Source organism: Zeugodacus cucurbitae, chromosome 6, assembly GCF_028554725.1.
Source record: "Zeugodacus cucurbitae isolate PBARC_wt_2022May chromosome 6, idZeuCucr1.2, whole genome shotgun sequence".
Lineage (NCBI taxonomy): Eukaryota > Metazoa > Arthropoda > Insecta > Diptera > Tephritidae > Zeugodacus > Zeugodacus cucurbitae.
The window spans coordinates 44,153,157-44,168,180 of NC_071671.1; the positions used below are offsets into that span (position 1 = coordinate 44,153,157).

Below are 15,024 nucleotides of genomic sequence, written 5' to 3' on the forward strand. Positions count from 1 at the left end.
CTTTGTACCAAATTTCACTTTCATAGCTCTTTCATCTTCGAACTTAACCTTCTTATGGTGCACGTGTACCAAGTTTCATTACGATATCTCAATTTTTACCCAAGTTATATCTTGCACGGACGAACAGACGGACAGACAGACATCCGGATTTGAACTTTACTCGTCATCTTGATCATTTTGATTTACTTTAATTCATTGAACCATTTTTTTGTATAAACGCAGTTAACTCAATAATAATTTTTCGAGTTTCTGAAGCATTACCTTTCTCTTTTGTGACCTCAAACCAATGATTTTTATTCACTTTTCCAGCGAGTCTGGCGGCGCAGGCTTTATACTTAAAGTATCAAAAAAAGTCAAAGCTCCATCGAAAGACAGGGCAGTGGAGAGAGGAAGACAGATTCTACTATAATCATAGCACTACTATATTCATAGCACTAATATGAAGATCTTCGAAGTACACTCTTTCGATTTTAAGGCAAGAAATTAAATTTGAAGTTTGATATGAACTTTTCTGCGACCTCATGACCCTTACTGAAAGCTTTATGTACGAGTATCCCTGATAAATATAATATCTCGAGATCGCGGACAAATTATACTTCCCATAATACTTTTGTCAAATTTGCAATGATATACTCTTTTTGTGTCACAAATGAAAGAACTGTCAAACGAAAACTAAGTCCTTGTATAGAACAAAAAGATATAGTTGTCATCGTTTCAATCACTATCCATAGTAATATCAAAGTCTAAACTGTTTTTGGAACCAATGTTACGGAGCCACTATGCTGCCATTATTTAGTGAGAACATTATAAATTAGTATATATTGTCACTCGGGACAACGCTAATTAATATAATTAATTCAAATTAAATAAATTATAGCAATTTATTAGAATACTCTCGATTAAGTTGATAGTTACTAGTCACATGTCATCGAAATTGTTTTATAATCAGGCTAATTCGATTTAAGATTATGAAAATAACCTAATTCATATGTACGACTATATGATAATTAGGTTTTTAGAGATATTTAAACTCAGCGCCATCTAGTAGCGATTATATTTGTTATTAAATTCTCATTTAAATTTGATGTAAAGTCCGTTTTACATGGACCCAAATAATCGTAATAAACGCCTGTAAGGCTAAAGGGTTTTCCAACTAAACTGATTTCTGTTTTACCTTTTTATATAAAATTGTATACTTTTGTTACAGGTACTGTTAATTTATAGGCAATTTGAATAATTTGAAGTAGTTGGGGCTATTACACTCAGTGATGAATTAGAAAAGAGTGAAGGAAGAACGAATGGCGCGTTGTTGTTAATTTGGTTATAACCGCGTAAGCGCTGTCTATGCCAGTAAAGAAGAAGATAAATCAGAAATAAATATTTTTAGAGGTCATTGAATTCATTCTGGCTTTTGTTATAAAGTTTCGACCAAATCTAATTTATAACAGTTCTTTTCTAATAAAATTCGCTCCTCGACAAGTAAAGACAAAATAACATCGGATATGAAAATGCTTTTGATTAAAGTTCGACTATCGGTAAGAAATGCGAACCAAAAATGACTGTTTATCCTTATTTGAGACTAGGCATTATTCAAAATTCTCCCAAAAAATTAGAAAAGAAATCAGAAAAAATATATTATTCAAATAACGGCTTTGGCATACAACAAAAACAAAAAAAAAAAACAAAACAATTCTGTTATTTCCCTGCAACATTATTGCAACGTTTTTCTCCAATACCCACTCGAATATCTACTGCAGACACTTGCATATTTCTTTTCGCAACTCCTTCACGCGCCTTGTTTGTTGTTTATGCGTCTGGCACATTTCAAAAACTTCACGCAGAACTGAAGAAGGAGTAAGAGTATGACTGTGCATATGTACGAGCGACTACAACAACTACGAAGACGACGACAACATTGCGAACGACAATGGCCACATGGCGCGAGCGCACTCACGCGCATGCGTTCCTCCAGACACGCTGGTGTAAAAAATTACCTGTCGAATGGTAAAGTTCGCTGACTGGCCACAGGCCAACACACGCAACACAATGCAGACGTAAAATGTAAAAGCCTTGTCGAAGTTGTTTTTCACCGTCTGGCGCGTTTGCGTCCTGCGGCGGGTGTGCGACGCGGCAACATAGCTATACATACATACATCCATATATATTTATAGGTGTGCGTTGAAGAATTCGCCGCAAGTAGAGAGAGCGCGATTGTATCATCGCAATGCAACGGTCATATATTATGCATGCAGCGAACCTTTTACGCGAACCAACGCAAAGGCCGAGAGATAACGGCGCGAAGGTGATGTGTGCGCGTGCGCATGCGCAACACGGTAGCCGTGTGGACATGCAGCCACAAAATGCAAAACATTGAAAATGGGCGTTGCAGACGAGACGAGACTGTGCAACAGCGATTACCGCGATTACGACTGTGACTCTGACTACGACTCCGACTCCTCGAGCGCGAACTGCGACTTTGACTGCGGTGGTTTGGGCTGATACACTATGCCGCTGTGACCGCGACGTACAGTACGGACGTGTGACCGTGCAGTCTGACAGTCAGACGGGAGGAGGGACCGTCGGAACGTACGGCGTACGGCAATGAATGTGTCTGCGGCGTGTACAGCCAACCGGTCGTCTGGTGGCAGCCGTTTTGCAGCGCCTGCACAGCTTGGTCATGTCGCTGCTGTTGTTTACGCGTTGCAACAGCGGCAACAATGTGGTAATAACCATTGCACACAAGCGCGGCAGACATACGGATAGAGGTTCGTGGATGTTGCCCAACAATGTAACGAACTCAATCACCTTTGGGCCAGACATTATTTTGACGGGAAAATGTGTTGTTCGCATTAAGGTGCAACATTTCGCAAATGAGCGCACGGCGCGACGCTGCCAGCCACCGCAACTTGGGCAACTTGGTTACCTTCACAAAAAGCCCATAAATACGAAGGCACACAGCCAGACGTTCGTGTGTTTATGTCATGCTCCGCAACCTTGCCAGACAGCCTCAGACGGACGACGCACGGCCGCTTGGACGGACAGGAGCACATAAACAGACCGTCCGCCGGCCCCGCTTGCTGGTTCGCGAGTCCGCGTGAAAAACAATTTGAATGCTTGAGGTTTATTAATTTTTATTGCTGCTCGTGTTGTTGCAGCTGCACGTAGACGACAGCGCTCCACATCGTCTACACTTATTGCTGTTGCTGTTGTTGTTGTTTCGCGTCTCATTTATAAGTATATTTGCGTTTTCTGTTGAATGTGGGCATTCCGTGGAGGGCTTCGAATTTGCCCTCAGCGAGTTAAAATGAAAATTACTTCAGTCAATTTGGACGCTTTGTTTTCTTTCTCTTAAATTTGTTGGCCTTGCAACTCAGTTTGAGGAAGGAAACTTTGCGGGCTTAATGTTAGGTAAGTTAGTGTAATTTATGATGGATTCGCATTTTGTGCGTTTATCCGTTACTGATAGCCACGCTGATAAGACAACAAAGTAATTTTCATATAAATGTGTCTGCTGGAGGTATATACTCGTATACAAACTGATGTTAGACAGACGAGTAAATGGCGATCGCAATAATAATCCCCTATGTGTCTTGTGGTGCAGTGTTGCTTTTGGGCAGACAATTAAAGTCGCATTTATATGCGTCTTCCCAATACCGGTGATCTATACTTATGCTTATCAGAGCCTAAGGTAATAAAAAAGAAATAGAGAGAGAGGCAGTTATGGCAGAGTTAAATACTTATGTCAGCTAGACGATTCGACTTCTAGGAAATTCACTTCTTGTTGAACACCCCTCGGTTAGTTAGATATACATACATAATGGTAGAGATCGCTATTAATGATTTTATCTTGAAATAACGATGAACTAGGCATCTGATGTCCAGCTGTCTGCATAGCCAAACACATACAAAAACGTCTTTAAAGGCGTTTATAAGGAACTACAAGATACCATCCTCACTCAATTAGCAAACTAAAACATTGAAGGTTTCTCAACATAACTGGTCGAACACTTGTCTCAAAAGAATGGACAATGAAGGAAGTTTTTAATATTCGAGAGAAATATTCTAGAACAGATCTATAGACTCTTGGAAATTTTGAATACCGCATAAAATGGAACGCTTGTTGGATGAACCTTAATAAACCGTAACCTCCTATTACGATTGAGATCTAGTTTAAATGGATAGTAGACGGCTCTAGTGATAGTCTAGAAGGAGTATGTTTGGAGCTTGCGTTAACTTGCGAATCGAAGAACGGATTGGCAGGTTGTTCTACAGTTGGGCAGTCAATACAGAAAGAGTATTCTAAGAGTCTATAAACGATTAATAAATTTACAGGAACCGTTGGAAAAACATACTAGGGTGAAAAACGTTAAAGCCATGTGTAAAGCGGTAGCCTAGAAATACAAAAATTTCGTACTGTTAGTCGATAGAAAGGACTGTAGGGGTATGGTTGGAATACTCACTTGCCACTGTCTGGTGGCGGCACATGCCTATAAGATGGGGCTGACTGATTGAAAGCAAAGGACCAGAGATACAATAGAGCATATCTTGTGTGATTGTCCTACATTGTCAAAGCAACGGTTCACAGTATAAGAATCTAGAACAGGTATCGACTGTGAAACCACATAACCTTTTAAAATTCGTGTCAAGTGCAGTAATCCTAAAGGATGACTACGCCTCATGGACTACGGGATGACACTCCATGTGGTATCGAAAAGGACCAAAACAGGTCTATGTGTGGCTTACTATAAACTGGCTTACCCTAAACTATAGGGATTATGTATTGTTGGAAACGTCATTGTTATTATTGGAGCAACATAATATTATTTGAGAGATGCAGCAGAGATGAAATGTTTTGCGCGGATATATATCCTTGTACGTTTCGGCTACTTAAACTTGACTGCCATGAAATTCGGTTGAAAAATCGTTCTACACTTTTCCTCCTTCTAGAGTGTCAATTTTGTGATTTGTGATCGTTCAACCAAACACAGATTCACTGATTAGTCATTCTCCCAACTCACTCTTGGACAATTCAACGCTGTATTAGTATAAAATTTTCCTGTCAACATCCCATAAATATCATGACAATCCGTTAAGTTGGTTTTAGAAAACATCTTCTCAAATCGCGTTGACGGATTAGGCACTGTTGAAATGCGTGACTGCTCTGCTTTTGTAGAATGTCGTGATTTAGGGACAGACTTTTAACAATCTATGGATGTGTCGTAAGCTTAAACTCTTTTGAAATTAATTATTTAAAATTAAAAAAATGCCGTTCGACATTAGGACGAAAGTAAATTCGACTTTGTGCATTAGAGCTTTCTGTGGTGGTTTGCCATCGAACACATTTGTCAGTCACTCAGTGTACTTTCGAGTGACAAGACAGAAGTACAAAGACTTCACTAATTCATACAATAAATTATTCATCGCGTAATCGAACGCTTGTGTCGCTATATCGATTCTAATCGGAGTTTTAGTAAATAGAGCTCGCGAATATTCTCATATGAAAGCAATTAGCTAGTGGTGAAGTGCTTTCTATTTGAAGGCTCGGTCGTAGCTGCTTACGATTTCTTCAATAAATTTCCTAAAAATATTTGAAGTGGTCAGTCATGTTTGGAATATATAGTTTTATTGCAGTTTCAATTTTGTTCCAGCGCCATTTTCCACTCCGCTTCTTCACCATTTTCATCAGTTTGAAGTAATATCCATTGAGTACTCCGAAATTGGGTTACAAACATAATATCAGTTATTAACTGTCGACTTAATTAAACGGGGGGTCTCACGCTAGCAATTAAGCGCCTACGCCAATGCTGAGAGCACACAAACACGCCACTTTACCTTTGTTTTTGTGCGCGCGCTCGACAACCGAAAGTGGGTGGAGTGCTTAAAACAATTGCATTGCATTAGACAGACACCAAACGCCTAACCAGACAGACAGAAGACTATATGCAGTTATTTCAAAAAACTTATGTGGTTTATAGCAAAAAGTATAGTGAGCTGCAAGCAAAACTACTCGTATCAACTGGAAATCTTGTCGCATGCAAATTCACTAATCGCCGCGTTGAATTTCCCAACAATTAATCAAATGCCAATAGAGGCGCAAGCTGTTGACTGCTGTATGCAGTGGCAACCCACATTCGACAACAACAATAACTACATTGACAACAACAATAGCAACAACAACAACAACAGCAACGATGATAACACGAGACCAACTATTAAAAATTAATTACACAAATTAAAACCCCCACGAGAGTGGTGCAACAGCAATCGCCGTACAGTTGTGTATCTGTGTGTGTGTTTGTATTTGCAGTGAAACACATTTCGGTCTGCGCCTGAAAGACAGGCGAGAGAGCATGCAACTTGCTGTTGATTGAGTGTGAAACTGAGCGATGTGCGGTGTGTTGTATGGTGGCCGAGTTGGTGGTTGGTGGGAAGCGCCGGTGTGATTGTGACAATGATGTGAAGCGCGGCGTTGTCATGTGATGGACAGCTAACTGTATGTATGTTTGTGTATGCGAAAAAGTGGATAATAAGCGGTGATGGTTTGGTTTAATTGGTGACCTAGGATCAGTGAGTAACTGTATATGTACGAATGATTGATTGAGTGTATAAAAGATGGTGTATGTATTGTTGTAACTGGTAACTGGTTTAGTAGGGCAGGATATTTCTGAATTACTAGGCTCAAACATACATACAAGCGAATCAAATGGACAAACACACATATGTGTATATACAGGCACTCAGCTCACCAACTACAGCACGTCATTATTGTAAACCAGAACAAAAACAACAACAACAAATACACAACAACAGCAATTAACGTACGATTACAACAAACAAATGTATGTTTGTGAATATATGCCGCAATGACAATAAGCAAAACAAAAGACAGACACAAACACCTATAACTATATATGTATACCACTACATACTACATACAAACAATTGTAAATATGCACAAACTTATATTTAATTACACGCCACTACCAACTAAATGGTATTCCCGGTCGGCTGTGTAAACTCGTTTGCAGCGCCAACGAACGCCTGCTGCTCTGAACGAGGCGTAACTATCGTCCCGACAAGCTCAAGCTGCCACACAAACACAACAACAACCATATAACCACACAAACATTACCCAAAAGCCAAATCCACCGTTCTCCTCTTCCTAGCTTCCACACAACAACATCAACAGCTCGGCAACAATAACAACAATGACAATTATGATTTGGTTGCCGTAAAAATAGCGAAATATCGCTTCTACACCTGACGACTGCTGGTAGCTAAGCTATGGTGGAAACGCTCCACGTTCGTGGGGAAAAAGAAATTCCAGTAGTAGGTATTTTTCGTAATTGACGCTAATAAAAAAGTGCAATTAAATATTTTACGGCACTTTTCTTCAAACATGTGCAACAACGTACAACAACACCAGCAACAAGTCTTAAGAAGTCATAATATTTACACCCGGTGCATAGTAGATGCCTTCAATTGGTTTCGGTTCCGATCGTAAGTGGTCCTGAGGAAAAATATGAGCTCAGAAGAAAAGAAAATGTGATGCTTTGGTTCGGAAAATCCATAAATAATCCATATTTCACAAAGTTTAAATGGATACTTGGTTACAATCTAAAGTCCGTAGGAGCTTCCAATACATCCATTGCCTAACTCTTCTCTAGTGATAGAGACGAAGGAAGGGTAGTGTGCTTTTTCAGGGAGACTCTGGGAGAGTTCATTGTTATGGAATCTCTCTCAAATATATGTGTAGGCTTTTAAACATCTTAAGGGTTTAGAAGAGTGATATTATTGCCCCTGAGTTCACTGATAATGAACACGAAACTTGTTTTGGAAGCGCAAACCTCTCTATCGAGCTACATATGTCAAAATCAGATTAAAATGGTTGTCGCCAGTTTCTACACTTCAGCGAGGTCCTTTTGGTACGAATGATTCGCTAGTGGTCTAGTGAGTTTGTTGCGCTCACTACTGACCATTCCAGTTTCGCGAGATTAAAGTTAAATCACATTGGGTCTCCCACCATTAACCATCCAGAGAACTATCTGATGTCGAAAACAATCACCAAAGCGGATTTGCTTTGGGTAAAAGTCCTCTCAACCATATAGTACTGTTACATTATTGGGAACTTACTGGGACATTGCAAAATAGCCGTTATATATATTAATGGTGATTTTATCTAGAGGTATTAGCATATTCGGTAGTATATTTGGAGCTGAGACATTCTTACAATTATAGTATTCACTAATAGGAAAACTGTAACTTATGTCTGGTAGTTTTGTTTGTTGACTCCACAACTAAACTTTCAATTAAAAAGAAAAACGAATGAAAAAGTTAATGTTTGAGCAAAGACGACGATCTTAGAAGTACATATGTACTAAAAGAACCGGTTAAAAAATTATAGAACTTTTTTCATGTTATACCTTTTCCGGCTACGTGTGATAGCCGATATCTTATTACTGTTACGTAAAGTCGAGTTTCTCAAGAACGCTGGCAATTAATTTTGGCTTGTGTGGAATAGAGCCTAGACCTTCTGTTTCACTTTAATGCAGCTGTTTTCTTAAAATTATCGCTACAAAATTTCTTCAAAACCATAGATGTATCCTAAGAATATCATGGAAAACTGGAAAACTCTTGCTTCAGAGCTGGATATCCTTAATCACAACCTTGCTTCGTCGATGATTGATACAGATTCTCAGATTCAGACTTTTTCAATATGATTTCTTTATTTTAAGATAATAACAGTGTCCACTATTTCAATCAATCGCCAAATTCTTTCAAACGGCTCTTGTAGGCCACCACAGTTATAATACACTGTGGCATATAAAATTGTGACTGTGGGTATAAAATTTGGTCTTGCCACACTCAAGCGTAGAATTGTCTGAGTGGTCGGCTATAGTGCTGTCTCACCGCCACTCCTCTTGAAAACCAGTTCACCATGCCATCGTATTGCTGCAACGTCTCATCGATGTTTTGGCTAATTGCCTTGCATTTATAGCTATCGGACTGGCTACTGGAATTGCTTGTTCGGCCTTACGGGAAGTGGGTGTTAACATGCCATAATTCATTCAGCCGGTGATAGTCAGATGTGCGAATGCAAATTTCATATGAAATTATATTTGATTAGGCGAGTGGCAGCTCCAAGAGGGTGGAGTAATATTTATCAATGTTCTGCGTGTGCTTGTGATGTGTGTGAGTGTGTTTGAGTGGAATGTTTCGAAATTAGTGACTTGGCGCATTTCCGACAATACGTGAGTAATGGTTAACTATTATTGATCACATGAGGCGAAATTAAATCACAGGGATTGAAATTACTTCTGTACCCATACTAATATGCCTGTTCACAGTTATGTATGGATAGGTCGCTGGCTAGTCTCAGAAATATTTAGAAAGCTCAGAAAATTGAAAGCAAGGTTGTTTTTGGTTAAAATTTCTCGAAGTATCTCGGAAGATATTTATTATATATATAATTTTGTAAGAATCGCTTCAAAAAATGTTTGTAGTTCTAACCGAGGGCCGGTTGAAACGAAACAAACTGCGAACCTCTCATAATATTACTTTTCCTTATCTCGTTCATGGTATTATGAACCAGTGGTATCGTATACCGTGATGACCAGCTGTTGTAATCTTCATATCTACGTAAAGACAACACTAGACCCCAGAGAACTTAACAAACAAATCTTATACATTTGATGTTTCCGATTCTATGATGGTCTTCAAGCTCTTTCCCTTTTCAACGATTAATCCAGATCTAATCTGTTGTATCCACTTTGATGTTGTCATAAAATTTAAAGAGTTCTTATTCGAAAGAGTTATCGACTAATATTCGTAAGTCCAGAATCATGTCGCAGATACATCCAACTGACTTTATCAGCAGTTATATTCGTCTTCGTTTCTTCTTATGAAGTAACTACGACTTAGAATTATATGGAACTTTTGACGGCGAAGAGCGCAAACGAAGTACGCGGTTATGTACTGTGGCCTTTGATTTAAGAATCTAGTGATTATTACACAGTTAAGAACTCAGTTTATGTTGAAGAGATGTTGCAGCACCACTTGAACGTCTTTATTATACGCGCTATAGCTTGAGTGCGGCGCCAAATACTTTTCATACCAGTCAATCGAGGCGTCAGCTCAAAAGTTCCATAACTCTAAATATGCCAGATTATTGAGTGTCTCCATGCTGGAGATGCCAACGAGTATGCGCACTTTTCTTCGATAACGCTGACAGATATCCATATATATCAACAGCCAGACAATCTCCACAGATATTCTAGTTTCAACTGGTACGAACGTAAGTACACCGATTAGTTATGGTCCATCATGGCAGCACTGCAGCTGTGTCTCCTCCTTGTTTAAACTTAACACATTATTATCATTATTATAGCTGCTATTCTTGCTTCCACCACGTCGTCTTCAACTTCAACTTCGCCTTCATCGTCTTCTTCCACTTCTTCTGCGCGTTAATGACTCCAGCCGTAGCCGATAATATATGAGTATTCGAGTATTTAAAATTAGCTTAATGGTCTGAAAGAAAATTAAGGCATAAAATACAATTGCTACTGCCACATCCACGGCTACTGGTCTTCAGCGCCGTCGACACTTGGTTCCACGCAACAGGCGGGAGGCTTGCACTCGTGCAGTGAGAGCAGTCACTCGTCAGACGCCAGACAGTCAAGCAGTCAGCCAACCATCGTGCTAATACATCGATACTTCGCTGCAATCTGCAAGGTCTTCCCGGCGACGAGGTGTGAGGGGTTCGGGGTGCCGTCAAGCAATAAATGACTGCCATTCTATTACGACTGCGATGGTTAACTAACTAATAGCGGTGTTGTTATTGCACGTCTGCGGCTGTAATGCAAAATGAGTAACTCATAAATTCTGCAGACCAACAGACATCCAAACATACATACATACAGACCGACAGACAGTTGCAGATGTTCTGGACGTGTAAGACAGGTAGCTGAACGTCGGTTATCGCTGCAGTTTGCTGACTAACTTATACTCTTTATTGTCCCCCATTGTTGTTGTTGTCGCTGTTGTATAGTATACTTCCGATGGTGCAACGGCGCAGACTTAACATTGCAGCAACACTACCAACAACAACAGCAGCAACATTGATCTTCAGTGCATTGTTTATATGCTTTTTTTTTGGTCGCATTGTTTTTGTAATTGGTGGCAGCACGTTACGGCGGGACATTATACATTTTATGATCATTGAGGATAAATGAAAATATTTAACGTCGATTCCTGCGCGCGACAGGAAGTCCAGCGCTGGCTTTAACCATTGTTGTTGTTGCTTTGTGCTTGTACTTCATGCCATAGCACTTAGAATGGTGGGGCGTAACCCGCTGTTTGCATTTACGTATCGATCCAGTCGCGCAACGCAGAACTAAAGATTGTTTATTACTGCTGTACAAGCCTAAAGCTCTGGGTGTGTGTGCGTGTGTATTTGTGTCTTTGTGGTGTTGCTAGTACACGCCGTTTCTCTCGATTTATTAATTATAAGCCCTTAAAGTAATTAAAAACGCTTAATACAGCTGGGCTATCAATGGGAGATTAGATACCGGAAACATTACTCAACAATATTATGTTGTTGGCAGATAAGTGATAACTTTAAGAAGAGACAAGAGTTGAATGGATGGCGTTGTTCAAAAATGAAGAAAAGAACACTTTATGAATTTGAGCTTAAACGGTGAAGTAGTTTGTGGGACTAACTTCTTATTTCACGATAAACCTGCAAGCAGTTCCTGGACACTACATTATTGCTGGACCAGATTCCTATAAAGAGATAATATAAAAGTCCCTGTTGACTTATAAAAACTGAATCGATAAATTTGTCGTAGATTTGGCAGTCTCGATGGAAATATTCCTTGACTTAGTCAACAAGCAGACAAACGTGGTTTGAGTGGAATAAGGGCCGATTATTGAATTTTAAAGGAATGACATAAGAACTCTAGTAGGAGTCTAAATTTGTCGTAGATTTGGCAGTCTCGATGGAAATATTCCTTGACTTAGTCAACAAGCAGACAAACGTGGTTTGAGTGGAATAAGGGCCGACTATTGAATTTTAAAGGAATGACATAAGAACTCTAGTAGGAGTACTAACAGGTCCCTGTCTGTTTGGAAGACACGCTAGCAGACTGTGTATACAATAATTACTCCAGAAGCTTCCAAGAAGTAGAAGAAGAATAGACTGTAGAATATATATGCTAATTCAAGGCTTTTATAGCAAAATAATTGCAACTAACGCTTGCGGTTTTCTTGAAGAGGTCTCGAAAATTGTACACATAAAAATTGTTGAATTGATTATCCTTATGGATGGTTTCACAATGCATCTAATAAAGGCCTAAATGCGTCGTCCGATAAACACTAGATATACTCAACTCTCTTGTTAACACAAAGACTTCTTGATTTGTTTAAAAAACTGCTCAGAGCTTTCAAGGAAGTCCATAGTCAACAGTTAAAAGTTAAATTTTCACAAATCGTTCACTACGAAGCACGAAGTTAATTTCTGTTCTCCAGTTGATCTCCTCAAAATGAACTCGTGTCCTAAAGAGAAGTTGATGCAGAAATCTTGAATGCTGAATCTTTGTGCGTTTTCTTGTGACCTATCTTCGACTATCATTAGAGTAATGGTATCAATTTGTGGAGGACATCATTTCATAATATGCGTTATTTGACACTGTCTTCAATGGGTATGATCATCCATTTTTTTTCATAATATATAGTACATTATTTAAAGTTCAAAAATTATCACGAAATAGAGTTACTTTTCTTCTTTGAATTCCATACATCCAATATGGTTTCGATCTCTGATATTACTCAACAACACACTTTCATTTTAGAGGTACTATAGTCAGATATAATAGAACGCAAATCTTTTTCGATCTGATGTAATGGCTCTAGGGACCTTGGATGTGTGAGGTGCGCACAAATTTAGAATCTTCCAAAATGTCTGAATAATTTTAAAGTATACTAAACTATCGTCAGAATTGAAAGTAGTTGAAACTTATGTTCTAGGTGGACTGCGTTGCCTAGGGGGTAAAGTGTTTGTGCTTCAGATTTATGTGATTTAGAAGAAATTGGAATGATGCAAGTTTCCGAGGTATCAAGTTTAGGTGTGCCGAAAAAACTTAAAAAATCTACAACCTTTTGATAAGATCCTGATTTAGCAATTGAATTGAACCAAGCCCACATTTAGTACTTTCGAGATGTGAGGGAATTGAGTGAATGATATAGAGTTTCTTCTATTGGCTTAAATTAGGCTCATCATCTATCGATAGTAGTTTTCTCTTTTAAACTATTTTAGGTTAGTGCTCATTATGAAGGGAGTCATCGATAATCTCGAGCAGATAAACTGGATCGCAGTACACTGTGTCGTCTTGGAAAACTCTTTGCGGAAGATGATCTCATAATAAGTTCTCTGACAATGTTATTTTTGTTGATCTATCTTTTGAACAATTGCAGCCCAAGGAAACCTCGCAATCAGCGACTAAAGCCATTATTCCCTCTAACAGCTATGGGTTAGCTATTCTTGGTTTTCTTTTACATTAAAAATAAGGGTTGTGATCAGCGATCACAAAATATTTGTGATATGCTAGATCTAATCCAACTACGTAAAAAATGTTTGCGTTTGTAGAGTTAAATTCAAGGGTGTGAAATACCTAGTTGGATCTCCTGGGGAATTCCGGAGGCATAAACTTAGTTTTGGGTTAATTCTCGTCAAGGTAGACATACTCTTACTTGTGTATAGTTTCCATCTTCTTTGCTTGCTCAACAGTGATCAGTGCTTTCTTAGTAGTTACAACAACGTATGTTACTTGCATCTAAGCTTCTTCGCTGATTGCGGCTACTGTAACCCAACCTGCAATTCCAGCATAGGAGAAGACACAAACACACAAACCACCACAAGCATATCTTCGGTTGAATGCCACACGAAGAGGGGGGGCGGGGGTGGTGTATCTCTTGCCAGAGCGTTGCTAATTGAGTTGAGCATTTGCAAGCTGATTCTAATGCTAACTAATCAAGCGATGTCCTCCATGTAATTTTTCACAATCACAAGCCATTGAGGTGCATAATTTCATTTCACATATGTATGTATGTGTGTGTTTGTATGTAACGTGATCGGCAATAAAATTGTCAAGCAATAACGAGCAATTGCAATGTAATTAATTGTGAAACCCGAGTAACAAATTTCCATTCCCGGCCACATTGTAAACACGATTTATTCTGTGTAATTCAGTAAGATAATCGCACAGAAGCCACAAACAAAGTCACCACACGCAGCAGCAGAAACAGCAACAACAACAACAGCAGCAGCTAAGTAGAATAGAGCGCGGTCAGAGCGCTAAGTAGATTGCGGCGCTGAGCTGTGCCGGGCCGGTGGTGATTGTTGATTGTGGCGAACAACATGTCACATGGCATCGGATCAAACCAATCAACTAGCTATAGTAGTTGCAACTACAACAACAACAACAACGCAACATTGTGACAGCAAAGTTATTGCAACACAAGCCGTCATGGCTGCAGCAGTGGCAGCGGTTTTAGTTGTGGCGGCAACATACCATACACCAGGCATTGCAACAATATGTAGCAACAACAACAACAACAACAACAACCACATAGCATAGACGATTTTAGTTAATGTGGTCATTGTACTGTGTGCTTTTCACCCCAAACAGATGCCATACACTGCTTTGCTATGCATCATTGGCAACAACAAGAACAACAACAACAACAGCAGACACTAACAAGCAATTGTGGCAACAATGCGACATCGGCAATCAATTTGTGCCGACTACGGGAAATTCAATCTGCAAATCGGCAATTGTTGTTGCTGGCTTACAGTGTGTGCCGGTGCGTGTGTGTGCAGTTACTACTTGGAGACTCAATCAAATGCAAAAATGCGGTTGAGTGTCACGTACATTTGTATGTATGTGCCGATGTGTTATTGGCGCAATGACAGTGGTGGTGGTTGTTGTTGTTGTTCGTAGCTCTTTTTTGCGCTTTCGATTTTGCATG

At 39.4% G+C, this 15,024-nt stretch overlaps 1 protein-coding gene across 6 annotated transcripts in view; it reads right to left on the reverse strand.

The window, feature by feature from the left end:
- LOC105209802 (uncharacterized) overlaps positions 1-15,024 on the reverse strand; it is a 56,727-nt gene that overhangs the window by 2,590 nt on the left and 39,113 nt on the right. The window lies entirely within an intron of this gene.